This window comes from Tribolium madens, unplaced genomic scaffold (genome assembly GCF_015345945.1).
Source record: "Tribolium madens isolate multiple individuals breed KSU strain unplaced genomic scaffold, Tmad_KSU_1.1 Scaffold_91;HRSCAF=231;Tcas5.2_LG7, whole genome shotgun sequence".
NCBI lineage: Eukaryota > Metazoa > Arthropoda > Insecta > Coleoptera > Tenebrionidae > Tribolium > Tribolium madens.
Genome location: NW_025401063.1, coordinates 3712122 through 3717894, shown reverse-complemented (window position 1 = coordinate 3717894; position 5773 = coordinate 3712122). Strand labels below are relative to the sequence as shown.

At 28.5% G+C, this 5773-nt stretch overlaps 1 pseudogene; it reads left to right on the top strand.

Moving 5' to 3' along the window:
* The first annotated feature begins 4363 nt into the window (after positions 1–4363).
* Positions 4364–5421, top strand: LOC123011274 (annotated as a pseudogene).
* The last annotated feature ends 352 nt before the right edge of the window (positions 5422–5773 follow it).

The following is a 5773-nucleotide window of genomic DNA, read 5'->3' as shown; positions in this document are numbered from 1 at the left end:
CGTACAAATCAAATAAAGCTGAATTGTCTAGATTTAAAATAATTTCACTGAATAACTTTCCAAAAAATCATAAAGGTTTTAGCACTTTGTTATTACAATTGCCAGTTTACAACGTAGTATAATTGTGAGTAATTTCATTGTTTTATAATGTTTTATAAATTGAAATTTTCATGATCGTTCCCTTAGATACATAAGGTGGAAAGTGGTACATATACAGGGTGAGTCAGAACTCGGTAAGATACCAGGATCATAAAAAAAATGTTAAAAAATTCTATCTATAAAAATTTCGAATTTATGAGGGTTTCAATTTTGCACTTTGACTCTATTTATTACTGTTGGAAAAATGATTTTCCAATTTTTCTTGTTATAGGCTATTAAAAGAGGAAACAAGGAAACTGTATCCTAAATTATAACTCTGTTTAATGTTATTTGTGGCTTTTATTGGTAAAATTTTTGTACCTTTATTAAATAATAATAAAAAAAAACATATGTAAGATCATTAAATAGACATAAAAAAGTCGAAGGTCAAAAAATAAATGTCAAATTTTTTGACAGACAGAATTTTTTAAACATTTTTTCCATGTTCCTGGTATCTTATCTTAATTGATTTTTTTTTCTGGAGCGCAAGTTCTGGCACCTGTATTTAGTTATACAGGATGCGCCAGAACTCGCGCCTCAGAGAAAAATAACGTTAAACATAATTACAATTTACGATACAGCTTTTTTGTTTCTTCTTTTAATAACCTACAGGAAAAAAATATAAAAAATTATTTTTCCAACAGAAATAAATAGCGTCAAAGTGAAANTTTTATATCTATTTAATGAGACTGTTAATTTTGTATATTTTTTGTTTTACAATTATTTTTCCAACAGAAATAAATAGAGGCAAAGTGCAAACTTTTAACTCTTATAATTTCGAAATTATTATAGATAAAATTTTTTAACATTTTTTTCCATGTTCTTGATATCTTACCTTAAATGACATTTTTCTCTGGGGCGCGAGTTCTGGCGCACCCTGTATATAAATTTATCAATTTATATAGTTGATTTGACATCTGTGAAAAATAACCTCAACATTTTCAATAAATTCACGTTTTTATGAAATTTCGCTGACGATCGCTGACGACATGAAAAAAAATGTTGTTTTGATTTTTCGATTAAATTTTTGTTTGTCAAAAAAGAGTATTTAAATATGTGGTCTATATTGTGAATAAAACATAATTCTATTCTTTTCTATTATAAAATCTTTACAGGCTTCAAAATTCTCGTCGAATGTTGTTGATCTTGTAAAATTTTACAATATTTTTTAAATTTTGAACATACAAAATATGAGAAATCTAGAATCTTAATCATTGAATAGAATTTAAAGAAGAACATTGAAAGAAACTAGCGAAATGTATAACCCTTAAAATTTCAGAAAAATTTTAGTATGTCTGATATTTCTAATTAAGAAACTGATTTAGAAACGTGTTTTTAAAACCTTCTAAAATAAAATCTACTGAAGAATCTTAAAATCTTGCGATCTTTAAATACCAATGTATAATAATTTTAAAATTCTCTTAATTTGGAAGATTGAAACACTATATTTCTAAATTTATATTTCAGAAACTTAATATAGAGTGCTCAAATTTTAGAAAGCTAAAAAACTCTTATTTTCTACAAGTTTTTGAGACGTAGAAATTTGCAGTTCTTTAGATTTTGTTACTTAAAAATGTTATAAAATCTTTACAGGTTTCAAAACTTTCATTAAACGCTAGAAAGTTCAGCGATTTTATGTTGATCTTGTAGAATTAAATGGAATTAAAACAACTATTATTTTATTTCATTATTAAATAAAGCTAACAAAATATTATCATTCATTTCTGATGTATTTATAACAAAAGGTATTTTGCTTTTATGCTAATCTCTCCTGTTCCAGGATAGGTAATTTAAAAACACTGAAAATTCCATTTCAGTGACGTTTGTCCCTAGTTGATTTTTTATTCGCGTAATAATCGCGCATTTTCATCACCCGGAAAACTGAATCACAACTAATTGGCAGCATGACGCTCATCTTTGTGACAGTCATTTTATAAAAATATTTCATGCAAACTTTAATCCGATGCAGACTGTCGTTAATAAATCATTCCAGGTTTGAAGTGCTGAATTAGTAAATATTTTTCAGCATTTTTTGCTCGAAATTTCCAACCAGACTAATATTTCCAAGAGTCGTCACTGGCAGCTCTGTTAATAATTAAATTTACGTGGTCACAAACCAACAAATTTTTTACCACATCTATTCCATTTTTAGTGCTTCAACTCTGCATTATTACTAGAATTAGAGCTAATTGCATGTGGTAGTTAAATACAGCCAATTTATTAACTTCGTTTAGCTGAAATGGCGTGATTCGCTGTAATTACCAGACACACGCAGTTCTGCCAACCAAACAAGGCCCGCTATTTTAAATCATTTCTTTTTTAATTATAGTGTTGGTTTCTTTTCGGCGGAAACGGATTTCGAGGTACAAGATGTGGTTCTTCGTTGTTTTGCGATCGCAAAATACACAGATAAAATTTTTAATTTCTTTGGGTGTTTTTGCGAGCTCGTAAAAAACGATTCTTACATTCGGTGGCGTTAAAAACGACATTACCGTTTTATGTTCGCCTTATATTAGGATTTATGGGTCGACTAAAGGTGGTTGAGGATTTATCCACTTTCAATTTGTCGGTTTTAGGGAAATAATTAACTTATAATATTATTTACCTGAACCGCCCTTTTCAAGTCTCGTTTAAAGGATTCTCGTTTTGTATTCGGGGAAAGTCCTCGAGATAATCGTTGCTTGGTGTAGTTTCGATTGAAACGATCCCATTTGAAAGTTTAAGGAACGTTATTGGTTGCGTTCAAGGGAGAACGGGATTTATTTGTTAATTCAGTTGTAGTGGTTTAGGGATCAATATTTGGGATTTTTACTACAAAAGATTAAATTTTCCGGTGAAGTTACGCTCTAAGAAAACGACCACTGGAGCAGATATTTAGCTAGTGGTATTTAAAAACATGAACTCGTCCAAGAGCTGGAAACCCATGCAAGCACAGTTGAAAAAAGTTTTGTTTCGGTTGCAAAAATCTTAAATAGTTTGTTTAAAGTGAAACGTGATAGTTTGAACGCTCTCACACACGTGTAAAACGTTAATTTAACCATCTTTGTCACGCGATARCAATTATTTTTTCCTGGAAAATTTGGAAKCACTAAAAGTCGAAAACGGCAAAAGGTGGGGATTGATTGAAGGTAAGAAACAAAAATTGAATCATAATTCTACAAAGTAGTAGTTTCATAGAGAAAAAAAATTAAAAGTGTCTAAATTAACGTTTTAAAGAAAAACATCACCAAGAGTGCGTTGGCTTTCAATCATTCAATCTTTTTTTAAAGTCATATAAAAGCTTTAATCTGCATTTTTTGGAATTCACTAAGAAAAAAATTGACAAAATAGTCTCTTATCTAACATTAATTTTTCATGACTAATTGGAAAAATTAATTTAAATTTATTGTTTTTGCGTCTTTTTCAAAGCAAATTCGAATTGAATTAAAACAGTTCTTTATCGGTAAGGTTTTTGCAAAATCTTGAATTTGATTGGTTCGACTACAATTAAATAAACTAAAGTCTGTTTTTTTTAATATTAATGTCAAACAGTCTTAACATTGGCATAACTAGCAAATTCATTTATGGTAATTTTAATAAAGAAAGTTGTCTGTTTTAGTTTATTTTGAATTAATTTGAAAACAATGTTATTAAAAAAACACAAAAAATCGTCTAAGAAAATTTTGACAAAACAGAAAAATATATAGGAACAAATTCCGTACCGTTTACAGTTTTTGAAAATTAGAAGACGAAAAGTAAAATGTAAAATGCAGGTTTGCTAAATATTCTCTAATTTTAAGCAAGAAATTGGCGAGAATACAAAATAAACATAAAGAGCAAAAACGCAAAGAAGTTAGTGTCTGTTGGCACCGTTTTTGAGGTTTTGAGAAACAAGTTAAAAAACTTACAATTTTGAAACTAAAGCTAAAGAAGAATTTAGAACATGCATCAACTTCGAGCTTATTTCAATAAATTACACAAAATTTATTATATATTTTTTTTTTCTGTATACAGGGTATAAAGTATAAAGTATGGAACCAAGCGGTTTATTTTAATTATTTGCTTTCAGAAAATAATAATTAATATAAATAAAATGCTAATTAGTTCGTATTTTTTATTCCCATCATAAAGTAATACAATAATAATTTTCAAAAAACAATGGACAATTAATTTTTTTATTTGTAACTTTATAAAATTGTTTTTGCTTATTAAAATTTTTGGTACTCCATCGTAGGTATTTAAAAGGATTCAAACTTGTTTGGGTTTAAAATCTTGCAAAAATGGTCAATTTCAGTGCTTGCTTATTTTTTTGTTTGTCAATGACGGTAAGTATGGTAAGTTGTACTTTCCATTACTCTTGGTACTTATTTCAGTCATGTCCATTTTAAAAGCCGTATGTTGAATGGAAACCCTAAACCAGTCGAAAGAAAGGACGTTTTTAAAATGAAACATATAAAAGACGATTTAGTGATTAAATCATGTCTAGGAATAATGCTTTCTCCTCTGGATCCTCACAACAGCTTTTTGTCTTCTTAAAGAAGAGTAAATAGTTAAAATGTTGTTTTAACTCATGCTAACATGATTTTTGCAGTAACTCCAATCAAATTATTGCCGAAGCTCAAATTGATGGAGTAACTGTCGAACGTTACAACAATACAGAAGCTACAATTCATCCCAAATATGATAAAGAAACTGGAAAACATGAYATGGGTTTGCTTCATATTAAAGGAAYACGTATAAACAGTAATWTTAATGAAAAAATGCTGGAACGAAAATTATTTCAATTTAAACACCCAAAATCCCAAAATGAAAGGAGCTGTAACTGCTGATGCCAATTCTGTAATTACTATCTACCCACAAGAATTAATTGGTTTGGGTCATTTAAATGTTACTATTAATCGTATGTCTGAATGCAAAATTAAATTTCCGGAATTGAATTATGTTGAGAATTTGGATAAAGATTTTCAAATTTGTACTGTTCCTATTTCTGAAGAAGCAGTCATGTCTGAATATGATTCTGGAGCTCCTTTATACAGTAATCAAGACGGTGAGAGGGGAATAATTGGATTTTTGAACGTTCTTCCTGCAACAACTGAACATCAAAATTTTTGTGACCGACAACATCGACATCCGTTGATTTTCACACAGATTTCGCCTTATTTTCATTGGATTGCTGACGTTACAAAAATTTCTTATGACAGTTTGATAAAAAATATCTGTGCTTCCTAATATCATTATTCCACATTTCCGTTTCTAATTTTGCACTTAATGAAGTAATAAAAGAAATGTAATTTTTTAATAAAAATCCAGAAAATAGTTGAGTTTTATCGTCTTTTATATGTTTAATGATAAAAACATATTTTTTTGACTGGTTTAGAATTTCCTTTCAACATATGTAAATTTAGTCATGACTAAAATAAGTACTTACCACAAATACCAGAAAGTACTAACTAATAGCGTAGTAGTAGCAAACAAAAGAACGAGTTAGGATCATTTTATGTACAAAACAGTATCAAAAATGTTAATGATCAAAAGCAATTTCTATAAAATTACAAGCAGAAAATTGTTTTAAAAAAATTGTTATTGCATTTTTTATTGATTGTTTTAATAGGAGTAAAAATACCTATTCAGAGTTTTATTACAAGTTTTAAGGTAG